Genomic DNA, 13,003 nt, shown 5'->3' on the forward strand with positions numbered 1-13,003 from the left:
ATTTTTATTGAATAATAGTAAGCATTAAGTAAACAAACAGAGTTTATGCATAGATTTTTATGGATATAAATAAAAAGAGCCTATGCAGAGATTTTTCTTCACCTACTAAATATTATGTACCATATTCGATGAGCTGATTCACGCGACCCACATGGCCGAAGTCTCCCATGGGGGACAAAAGTGTTAAGGACTGCGTCTATGATTATACTGATAGTTGAATTGATAGAAAAAATTACATTATTATAAAAAGCTGTAAATCATTCGAGATAAGATCAAAAAATAATGAATAATACATTCTATTTCTTTTTCAAATCTGTACCACTGCTTATATTATTGTTCGTAATTTATTTCAATAGGAATATAATTAATATTAATAAATTACGTGTGATTTATGAACACGAGATTATATATGTATCTCTTCTACTACTTGAATTGGCAATGTTCGATAATAATATATAAAAAATAATTTAATGTTTCATTATATCGTTAATGGAGACGTGCTTAATGTATCGAGCAATGTCACAAGATCTTGGCATTAGTTTTTTTTCCGACATTACTTTTAGAGCACATTAGGAAACATTATTTTTCGTGGCTATAAATATCTAGATCTAATTCATAGGATATCTAAATTTCTAAAGGATAAAAACACCCTTGAAATTCTTTATTCTTCTCTTATTGTCAACTGACCAAACATCTTAGAATATGGTAATATATCTGATTTCCTTATTGTAAATCTCGCACGAGAGACATGGAGGGTGTTCGATACAAATTTTCAAGATTGCCTGGCAGATGTTGTGAGCCCCCTATACCATTTGCTTTCCGCAATTACGATGATATTACTAAGTGCTTGGATCCTAAACCCTTACTCTATAGACGAATCATACGCGATATTACGTTCGTATATAAAATTCTTAGAGGTTCCATAACTTGTCCTTCAATCGCGTATTTAGCTTCCATAAATGTAGCTTCCAGAAGAATGAGAAATTACTTGCTATTGTTCGAACAACATCGAACCGCGTATGGATACCATGAATTTCATTAACTTCGTACATCGAAAAATCGATATACAATATTTAGTCAACCTATGGGATCTCTAAGATCCTCCTTAAAACAGACTTTATATCTTTTGTTTTTTGATTCTTAGTCATATACCCTGGCCACTTCTTCCTACTTCTTACTTATTATCTTTTATTCCTTTATCTTATGTTTTATTATCTTACCTGTCCTCCCTGCTTCGTATGTTTTCTCGCTCGCTAAACGAATTTTTCTTTCCCTAATAATAAACTAATAATAAATAAATAGATGGACAAATAAATACCACAAACCAATTATTAATCTCGTCGTCGATCTGGAGCATCACACGAGCGGACACACGCGTGTACTCACCTATAAATACATTTGGTTTCCAAGTCGAACGCGATAGTCGGTGACGCAATTCTCACGTTCGCGTTATTAACGGTGAGCAGCGGCCGTGGAGAAAAATCTCGCGTCCCCGTAACTCGTTCGCGGTGAAAAAGCGCGAGAGTTGCCGGAGGTCGTTGCCACGCGGCGCCCAGAGCCCGCTTCGTCCCTCTGCCAGTCTCTTCAGCCCCTTTCGCCGTTTCTCGCTCGCTCCAGCTGCAACCAGCCGTCGCTTTTTCCTCCACCCATCGCCTTTTTCACGAATTGATTAAACGTTTTCTTTATCCCGGGTTGCGTTTCAATTTCGCCACTTTCTAAACAGAAACGCGACTATTCGCCGCGCTCCAAGAAAGAAACCGAATAAACCCGGGAGAAAGTAAATGCAGATCGGGCAAATGAAACTCTAACTTTGGTTTTCGCGATTGGAAAACCCCGTGTATATAGTTTTTTGAGGATTCGACGTTTGAAGGGTCGCTTTAAGGGTAATCGAATGGAAATTATAGGGTGTACGTGTATGTGATTTCTTCACGTTTTCGTAGAAGAATAATGTTCTTGGAATTTTAGCTTCTTTTGAGCAATTTATCACATCGAAGACCGAAGATGTAAAGTTGCGAGAATAGCGGCAATCATCATCGTTTGAACGACTTTAAGGTATGATGTGTTTCTTGAGAATTTCGTCTTCCGAATATTCGAAGAATTATTCCAAATGAGAAACAATTTTTACATTAGTCTACCACGTCAATATATTTACTCCTTTTAAGTTCTTTCACAGCGTAAAGCATTTTTCGATTTAGTTTTCAGATCGATCGAATAGCAGCTGTAATTATCCGATCGTTGATTTATCGAGCATTGTAATTTATAAAAACACCTACCGCGCTCAAAAGTCCTAAGATGGTTTCTATATCATTTTCAAAATTAGACAGAAAATAGGGCACCGAATAAAAACTTGAAGAAACGACGTTTATCGCATACCTCGTATAATAAACAAAATGTATGCTCCTAATATATTAACAATTTCATTAAGATCTGCATTCAAATTTGCAACTTACGATCCACACGAACTACCAAACTTTCTGCGATGTGTTCAAGTAACGTTCACGCGATATATTCGTATATTCTCAAGATTTTATACACAACTACATTCTTCGTACAATTCACTAAAATTATAAATGATCAAAAAACCAGAAATTTCATATGCTACGATCTACTGTGGCAGTTTGTAAATCAGCCAGCTAACACCGAGGCTCTGACACTTAGTATCATCGATCAACGATCACTGAATCGATTACTCGATACTACCATTTACGGATGGCGATGATCGAAGAAACGATGTCATCGACGTTGATGCAAGGACCAAGACCGCGAGTTCACCGCGTCAAGTTCAAGCGGCGAACGACAAGGGGTTAGAGGAACGCTTGGCGACCGCTCGAAAGAACGCGAAACAATACGTTATCAAGTCGGGCTTGGACGAGAGGGGGACGAGCTCGGAAGAAGAGGCTCGGGCGCCGTGGCAACGACCTCTGCCACTCTCTCGTCGCGACGCCCGCGCCAGCGGCTGACCAGCGGCCCGCACTTGCGCTGAATAGTGGCCAGGCCGTTGACACAGGCCGTGCTCTCGTGCTGGCTGCTGAAACGGCGACGAGAGAAAGAGGAAGAGGGAGAGAACAGCGTGCACCCGCCACTGAAAAAAAGTTCGTTCTCGGTTCGCCAAAGGAGACGACCGTGATTACTCAGGGACCGGCCATCGAGGTCAATCCTTTCTTACGCTGAACGAGGACCGAAGATTCTGCACGAACGATTCATCGCGTACACGTGTTCGCTGATCGTGTTTGCTTCGCGAGTAATCAAATGTCTCGTAATCGTGGAAACTATACGTTGGAGAAGGAAATTGTACGTTGGAGGTTGTCGAAGGAAGATGGATCGTAGAGAGAGATTCGTGGATGTTGGAGTTTTGCTGCACGAGTAATTCTATGACAATTAGAAAATAAGAATGATTTTTAAAGTATAGGCCTTTTCAGGGCTGCACATTTTTTGGCGAATCGAGATTTCGTTGAAGTTTAATAGAACAGAACGGGATATTATTTCACGATCGAATTATTTGATCATTTAATAACGATATTATATAGAATTTGTATTATATAGTTATCTGTGTCTCTGTTAAATTATACAGCTGTTTCATCGTAAGTCTATTTTGCCAGCTGTAAGCCAGATTCGCGAGAAAGAAGTTCGAGGGTGAGATTTTGGTTAGATTATCGATCTGATCCGATTTGCTGAAAGAGGTTTAAAATTCAGTCGTCAAGCCGAAGGAAAATTTTCACTCGAGAGCTTGTGCACGCCGATAATTCGCAGGTGATCGAAAAACATCGACGGTGTCATACCGCAAACAACGGATGTGTAAAGACACCTGATATTCGTAATCACCTGTCGACGGCGTTATCGTCCGGCTGGTATCGCAATTACTAAACTGAAGCTTGGTAACATCGATGCCGTGCTCGTCAGTGTCTGATTTCCTGTTATTCCGACAGCCACCGTTTCGCCTGACGATGTATGACACCAGCGACGATATCCAACGCGAGCATAAATCCATGAGTACACGATCCCATCGACGTTGTTTAGTTATATCGATCGAATGAATCGATTGCACGCGTTGTTATAGCGCCATGCGATGAACATCTAGTTGATCGACCAACAATGCCAGAATGTGCCACGTGTTTGGTGTACGTATAGACCGTTAACTCTTCGTAGGCAACCTGAGTCATTGGTGCCGAGCAAAATCTTGCTCATAAATTTCTCTGAATCGAATCTTTATCTTTCTTCAAAAATCTTTCGAACGTTTAACTTAAAAACTGACTGTAGCAAAGATATCGATAGGTATTCCGGAATTCCCTCAGGTTTTTTGCAAGTTTAGAGAGCAGTCAAAAAATTAAGCGTGGATATAAATGGTTCAGAAAATATGCTTGGCCATGAATGATTGAAAAAGGTAAACGATATTTATATGGCGTAATTCTAGACGTCATTATCTAACGAAGGCGATTGATGTAGAAAGATGTCGTTTGAAGATTACTTCTTCAAGTTCTGAACAATTTAACTTAACGATTTCCGACATTTTTCGATCTGTACCGAAGCCAGCGAAGAATTTTTGATGACAATGCTCGATAACTCGTTTCTAGTTGATTGTCCTTGTATTTTTTACGCTAATTTGGAATAATTTAAAGGATTGATTGTATAATATTCCAGTCAAGGATTTCAGAGAACGCGTGTATCGCATGCTTAAGCTTGATAAGTTCAACTAATTGTAAGTGCTTTTATATTATCATTGTATAATGAGAAACAGCCATCAATGATTCAAATATACATATTACTGAAATCGAAGTTAAGCGAAGTGAGTATCATTGAATAATTAAACGAATATCAAATTGATTACTTTAGACATTGTTCTTTACTATTATCATCGGTGATCTAAGGCTACATAGGTTTCATTCTAACTTAAAAGCAGTAGCTCTTATTGTCTATTACCTAACAGTTACCTAACGACTATTACCTTATCTATAATCGATTATTTTTTATTCTCAGGTGTAATGATTACGCACGATTATAAAACGTAACCATATCCGAATGACTGTAAATATATAATCACTGGAAATTACTAACTAACGTAATTATTCCAATCTGAACTTTATTACCATTCCATTATCCCATATCGCTATATATAAGTTTCAGAAGAGAATTACATGCTTACCTAACGACTATTATCAATTACTATTTATTACCATCGGTAATGACTAGTTCGTGTGACTACAAACGTAAAAATTACTGAAATTGCTACCTAACCGTGACTATTCGAATCTAAATCCAAATATTACCATCTTATTTCACGTTTTCGTTACATACGATAAACATTAAAACGTAAGTCATAGATATTCTCGTGACAACTTATCCATGATTCATGAAAGTTTGAGAATACAAAAAACTTGATCACGCTCGAATGACCACAAACACAATTGATAATTACTGAAAATTGCTAGGTAATATTGAAATATTACCATCTTACTCTACATTTTCGTTACTTACAATAAACATTAAGACAGGTCGTAAATATTCTCACGAAAACTTATCCATGATTTATGAAAGTCCAAAGATGTAAAAAAACACACACGTGGTATTTACATTTTCATGGGAACTATGTCTATGCAGATCTCGATCTAAATATTGTTAGTATTACCATTTTACCACTTTGTTATACACTAAATTTTGGAAGATAAGATAAAGAAACGTCACTCATCGTTTCCAGATATTTTGGGACCAGAAACAAGAACATCTCATTTTTATATTGCCATGAAAATGGCTATTTCAATCTAACAAATACCAGTAACATTACGATCGCATCACACCCCTTCATTGTTCAGGAAATTTTACAAGACAGTTTCACCATTTGCGTTACTAGCAGGAAGCTTCGAAACAAACCAAAAAAAAAAAAAGAAAAAAGGAAAGAAAGAAAGCAAAATATCATCCAACTTTTACATCGCCCACGAAAACGTACAGCGTCCATTAACCGCACTCGAATGAAAATAACCTGAGGCCAAGAACTTCTCATAATAATATCGTAAACTAGCGTAAACGAGAGTTTTAATCAAACATAGCGAAACTGTTATACGGACGTATAATTGATGTCAATTCCATAACGGAATCTAGAAAATTCAAGGTTCACCCTATGGACCGACGAAACCAACAAAATGTTCTTTTACTTCCACGTGCTCGCACAAGCCGCAAAAAGATGACGAACACGGGACTGTAGAAGAAGAACAGAAGCTTCAAGCGTTCGGAGTAACCTGGTCTAGGTTTTCCAATTTACGATAAATTAACACTAAAATTACCGAAGGTTAAAGTATGATCTAGAAACTTAACAAAACGGAAATTGTGTGATAAAAAATGATGCTAATTGTGGCCTTTTCCTCATCAAACAATAGAGACACGTAATTACAATTTATATCAATAAGAAGGTAGTTCACTTGCCAGTAGTTTGTGTAAATGAATGGAAAGCAAATACTTTTTCAAAGTTGCTAGGAATTCACAGTCAACCAACAGTTCCTACCAACGAACTGTTGTACCTTGTTTCCTTTCCGATAAATACGATGTAAATAAATACGATGTAATTAGAGCTTTTTAAAATGTTTCTCATCGCTACAAATTGCTCGATTAAACGCTATATCAAATGAAAATTCAGAAAACCGCGATCGTGCAAGGATCGCGCGTGAACATTTTTGTGAAGAAGGAAACGAGAGCAGGACAAAGAAAACGCGAGAATAAGCCAAAAGGAAATCACGTTGACAGGGCCCGGTTCAAGGCCAAGTCGTCCGGTCACAGTTTCACGTGTGAGCCACGCAATACGTGATTCGATTAATTATTTTTCAGGTTCGTCTGGTCGAGCATCGTGTCTCTTTCCGTCTTCTCTGACTTCCTCTTTCTTTTATCGTCTCCTATCTTTTTCTATCCGAGGCCACCACCACGTAATCGTCTTACAGCTCGAGCCTCGAACGCGGAACGCGGCAAAAATAACGTAATTTATATGCCGTGCGGATAAGACCGGCTTTACAGTGTCCGAGCTGAAGCTGACCGGGTCGCCCATACGAAGTTCAAGGTCGCTGGATATCGAAGATACTAGGATTTTTACGAGCGGGAAACCTATCGTGATGGATGAGCATTAGTAGAGAGAAGAGCTTCGTTCGTGGATAATTTTCGTCGGATGGCCTTCGATGGCGCCTGGTCGGGCCGAGAATTTACAGTCGAATCTCCGAATTAATCTTAGAATATAAACGATATTCGATATTCTTCTAGAACAAACGTTCATAAAGTTTATGATTTATGACTTTTCTCAGATTTTTATATTTACGACACGATATTCAATATTTTATCTAGGCTAATAGAATAATACGTGCTATTCGATATTGCTCTAAAAATAGATGCTGAAATTTATGATTTATCGTGTAATTAATATAATAGTTAACAGTGAAATCTCCGTTATTCAAATTAATCCCGCAACACAAATCGATGTTCTTTTAAAACTATAACAAAGCTTACGAGTGTATTGTAACAAAGTAATCTATAAGAGGATAATAGAGCGAACTGTATTAAAGTTTACGATTTCTCTTCAGATATTTATTTCTACGATACGATGTTGCATATTTCATGGCTAATATAGTCATTTTTCTACGTGTCGAATCTTGCAATTAATATTTCTAATTATTACAGCTATAACGCGACTACAATTTTTAAGAGGTATGTTTCGACTACCGTTTTCGTTTATTTCGACCCACCTTTGGGGAAGTTTCATCAGATGTCGTAAGGTATGAGACGAACACAGGCAATCAGATATTACTCGAATGGAAAGAACCACGTTGTGTTTTCAAAACATCAGATATCAAAATACGCTACTACGCATATCAATGGTCGTAACGGCATAGATAATCGCGTAGCATCGCTGTTTTGCAACATAACGCCTTATCAAAAGCTAATTACAGCTGACGACACGTCGAGTTTGTCCCTGACTGATAGAAAGGTTGAAGGAATAAAACACGGAAGAACGAGAGATACAGTTACGACAATCAAATACAACGTGACTCGCAAATTCGTTTCGAAACTGTTACTTTCAGACGACAGATTCTAATTAATCGAAAATTACAATTAATCGCCATATTTATCCGTTCCAACGTTAGAACCTCGGATCTAAGATCGATCTGATTATTTTAATTGTGCTACTCTTACAATTAGTTCTAGGATTACATAATTCGTAAAATTCACGTTATACTTACGTCTATAATACTGCTATACTATCTCTATATTCATATATAGATATGCTATTCTATATTCTAAACTTTCGAAAAATCTGAGAATATTTTTGACAACGAATTTTCAAATTATTTTTCCAATAAAAATAAACATTCATAAGAAAGATACTCCATTCTTGAATTTCCTGTGCAAGATTAATTATCCGCTTCCGATATACATACAATGGCCATTATACATAAAACACGGTGATAAATAAAGAAAAACAACAAGAAATTATAAAATAAAAAAAAGCCGATAATAAAGCAACAACAAATAATAACACTGTTCCAATGAATAACAAAGAAAAATAATGGAATTAATCAAAATCCAATAAGTGACAAAGGCAACTAATAAATATAGGAAAAAGAAGCACGTGATACGATGCAAGGATAAAGGAATTTTTGCTCGACCAAATTAAAACAGCGGCAAGAAACGAAACTCTGAGAATCGCGTGTCCGGGATGTTCGTTTTTATTGTGTTGGCAAATACATGTTTGTATTAGAACGAGTTGTTGGCAGGAAGCTGAGCGTAATGGATTTACAGGTGATCGTTTTTTATCTGCCGAACGAGATAACCTATGGCTAGATGCTCGTGCCTTTACACCAGTGGGAACAGAACGCGATTACGAGCCAATTAAGAAATGAGATTTACGTGGGAAAAGCTTAGGCGAGCGATCGCGCCCTCATGAATATGCAGATGACCCGTAGAAATTAATCGGTCGAGTGCACATGACACCGCGTACTTCCAGTAGTAAAATTGCAATAAGTACGAAATTTTTACAATTTCCAGTGATCCCGTTATCTTGTCCTCTCAAACGTATATGTGCAAAGGTGATATATTTGTATGTTTACTATGTGGTTTCATGAATAAATGTATCGTGTTATATAGCGTGTAATATGTGACCATGATACAGTTATGGTTACGATTATGAAGATTAAAATTCTTGACAAAAATGTTAGAAAGACATAGTGGAAGCAGTGGTAGTTTGATTCCTTTCCTTTTAGTCACATTCGTTTCACTCGGGTTTCAGATAAATGCTGGTGTTTTAAAAGAGGCTTTAGACGTTGATAAATCTGAGTGGTTTTTATAGTTCAGCAACATTATTAAATCGTTGTAGCAACTTGATGTGGAATATCACGTTATGCAATAATTTTGTTCAAATTGTACATAAAGAGGGTGGGAATTCTATCGAATCTAAAATATTTTTTACTATTGAAAAACTTTACTCAAAATCGTCGTTTTGAATATTCTTCATAGTCAAACACGTTCAAACAATGAGTATTCCAAATCTCACTTATGTTTTAAATATATTCAAACAATAATTCGATCGAGAAATTTTTTCGCTTGATATAATATACAAGAAATTTACATGATCTGACAAATTTAATAAAACGTCGTGGAATATTATTCTTCCGGTTGTAGTACGTTTTCAATTCGTGTATCTACTGTTACAATCTCTGAATCTTTCTAAACGCGATTCAGCGGCCATTCTCCGGAGAGACGTTATTAATAAACGTCATTACGACCGTGACGTAACGTGTTGGCCGCTGCAACAGGTTAGCACAGCCGAGTCCTTTACAGTTACTCGGCGCAGTTCGTTGCATCCTAACGGAACCACCGCTGTTCCGGAAACGTCGCGAAGGATCCACATCCGATCGCCTCGATTGCGTCACTGTCCTCTGTTACGGTACTCGATAAAATTTTATTTCACGTTTCTGATTTTTCAATGTTATATTTCTAGCTTTATATTGGAAAACTATTTTATCTTTGATTTGCAGGTTCGTGATCGAAGAAACACGTTTTAAATTCGTTTTTATATTAAAGATTGATATAGCTTCTATATAACAATATAATACTAATTTTAGAATAAAAATATGCAGTGAAATATACGTGCAATTAATTAACATCCAAAAACCGGATATCGACGATTACATCTTCGATATAACGAATACATCGAAATAAAAGAAATTACACGTTGATGAAGAAGAGGGAGAAATAAATGAATAATAAAATTAGTAGGAAATTCGATATAATTCTTACAATTTGAAAAATGGTCCGAAATTGTGGCTCCTCGTGTATAATAAATCATATTCAGTCTCGAAATGTTTGGATCATTACGAACGTAACGCGGCTTCTATCGTGGTTTTTAAACAAAGTTTACGATTACGAGCGTAAAAATAGAGAGACTGACCGGTTGATTGCTGGCATTCGGCAAAGCAACGCAGAATCCTTTTTCGATGGTTGTCGGGAGAAGGTTGATTCTACGAAGAAAATCGATAAAACCGGTCACCTCGGGACGAATTGTGATCTCGAAGCAAACTGCGCCCGTTATCAGCGATGCCCCTCGCGTTCTAGGAAGCGAAATCGCTATCACCGTCCTTGGACGGCAAAATGGTCGACGCAACCGACACGTGCGTCGTAAAATCAACATGCGACTGTAACCATTGTAACCGTTTTCGAATTTTAGTAAGGTGTCTAACGAGGTTTACGATTTCAATGATTTCATTTTGATGAATGTTCTTCGCCCAAAGAAACGTTACTATTCCTGTGACTATTTTATTTTACTGTGTTTATACGGTCAAAATTTATCCTATATATCGTAATCATCGGTTTCAGTTTCACAAGTCATAATCTCAGTTTATTTTTCTAGTATTGTTTTCATTCGTCATGGTTATAGTTTTGCAAAAGCAAAGTTCGCAAGGAAGATGTAATTTCGACAACGCAGGAATGTTTCCTTTCAGCTAAAAAAATACTATTGCCTCTATTATTGTTATTTTATCGTCTTTATTAACTTAAATATTATTTTGTAAATTACTAATCGTTGTTCTAGTAAACTTAATAAATTCCGTTCGTTCTCTTGGAAACGTAACAACCTTTACGGTTCCAACTTGCCTGCGAGCAAAAACAATCAGTTGGAATATTACAAACCACTTACGAACATGTAATATGAAATCTTTATATCGTAATTTAGTTCGATTGTTCGTCACACACATATGTCAATTACTAGAAAATTTTTGCCAAAGTATGATATTATATTCTCAAGTAATACTTATACGCAAAATTAATTTCGCGATAACTGTTTCTACATGTGTAATTAGCAATAAAAATTTTTAAAGAGTAAACGAAAATCGATGTCCTTCCTTTGGGACGATTAAACGTTCGAAACTCTAAAACCATAATTCTCCGGTAAAAACAAAGAAAAAGATGAGAAGACAGGCATCGACGCTCGAAGTGAAAAAGGAAAGATATGCACAGACTGTGGAGCAACATGGGCCGAGCGAAATAAGCGAATGTACGGGAAAATGGATTCTGGCGTACGTTAAGTGGAAACGGCCGGGAATGCACAGACGGAAAAAAGAATGGAACGCGCTAGCAAAGTGCACGAACGGTGGCTATCGTCGAAGCAGCACACCACCTTCGACCTCGTAATTGCTTCCTGCTACAAAATCTTGGCTTTGAATCAAACCTTTGGAAAATGTGAGGAATGCAACGAGAAAATACAAGACATCATCCGTGCGAGTTTATGACAAGAGCAATGATCCTTTTGATTGGATCTTCAAGGATAAGTAAAATATCTGGTTGTCTATTCAATTTATTAATTAAACAGATTCAACGCCATCTCGATTTTGGAAAACTTGTACATAATATGCTTGGAAAAATGTTCTTATCTATGTACATGTTACAGCCTATCTCATTCGTCAGCCTGTAAATTACCTGATTCTCAAAACTTCCAAAAAATATAGAATAATTATCACAGACCTAATTGTCCAATTAATATCTTCATCTCCTGATGTCATTTTCCTCTCCATCAGAAATTCTTACGAATGTAAAATACTCAAGTTCCTTCTAAACGCAAAGAAGAAGTTACAAAATTAATCGTGCGATTAAATAATACGCTATTTGCGGATAACAAAATTCCCATTTGAAATTTTTACGCCATTCAACTTACAGCAAATATTTCCAAGGCTACATAGTAACTACGAAACCATATCATCGTCCATAATAATACGCTCCTTGTGTTACATCGAATGTCTGGACACTTAATCTGTCGCGATAATTCCCATTGGGAATTTGGTAGGTGGCCTTGGTAGAACGCGAGGAAGCTTCGTGTCGTGTATTCTTATCATCTGTCGTTTCGATCCGCGACACGTTTCGATCCGTGATCGATCTAATCGCACGTGGTCGATGTTCGCGCGACACGAAGAGGTCGATCTACACGCGCCGAATTTTCAATCTCGGGCGTTCGTCATCGCCTTTTTAGCGCCGACTCGGCGAAAAGGACGTTCCACGTTCGTTTCCACGAGCCTGCGTTTACGATCGTGACTACGACGATACAAGGGAAGGAGGCACAGAGAAAGAGAGAGAGAGAGAGAGAGAGAGAGCCGCGAAGGGGCAGGAGACGAGGTGACGCGACCTTGCGCGATTCCAACGATTCGACTAATAATAATACCAAATCGTTTCGCAAATGCCGCAACACGCGCCACGGAGTTCCATCGTTTTCTTCGCATTTTGCTCCTCCTTCCGCTTCTCTTCCGCCTGGTTTTCTTTTACACGTCTACCTTCTCGCGGTCTTATCCGCTGTAATATATTTCGTGAATTTTTGCAATTGCTTGAAATTTTATTAATACGTTGACTGGCAACTTCAAGTGTTTCATCCTGGAAGTGCTCTTATCGTTAGTAGCTGATAAAATGAAATGTCTTCTATAGTGTAAAGAAGTTCGATCTGAAACGGATTAAATTAACGACGATCGATGAATAAAATTATATTGTACTATAG

The 13,003-nt window shown here is 37.4% G+C and overlaps 1 protein-coding gene across 2 annotated transcripts in view; it reads left to right on the plus strand.

Annotated features, from left to right (window-relative positions):
- Positions 1-13,003, plus strand: part of Rpl32 (ribosomal protein L32) — a 253,542-nt gene that overhangs the window by 69,757 nt on the left and 170,782 nt on the right. The window contains exon 1 of one of the 2 annotated variants that reach the window (XM_072016346.1): positions 498-501. The exons of the other annotated variant lie outside the window; for it this stretch is intronic. The gene's annotated coding sequence lies outside the window, so the exon portion shown is untranslated. Of the gene's footprint in view, positions 1-497; positions 502-13,003 lie in introns of those variants that run through there. 2 annotated transcript variants of the gene reach the window in all.

This window comes from Bombus fervidus, chromosome 14 (genome assembly GCF_041682495.2).
Source record: "Bombus fervidus isolate BK054 chromosome 14, iyBomFerv1, whole genome shotgun sequence".
NCBI lineage: Eukaryota > Metazoa > Arthropoda > Insecta > Hymenoptera > Apidae > Bombus > Bombus fervidus.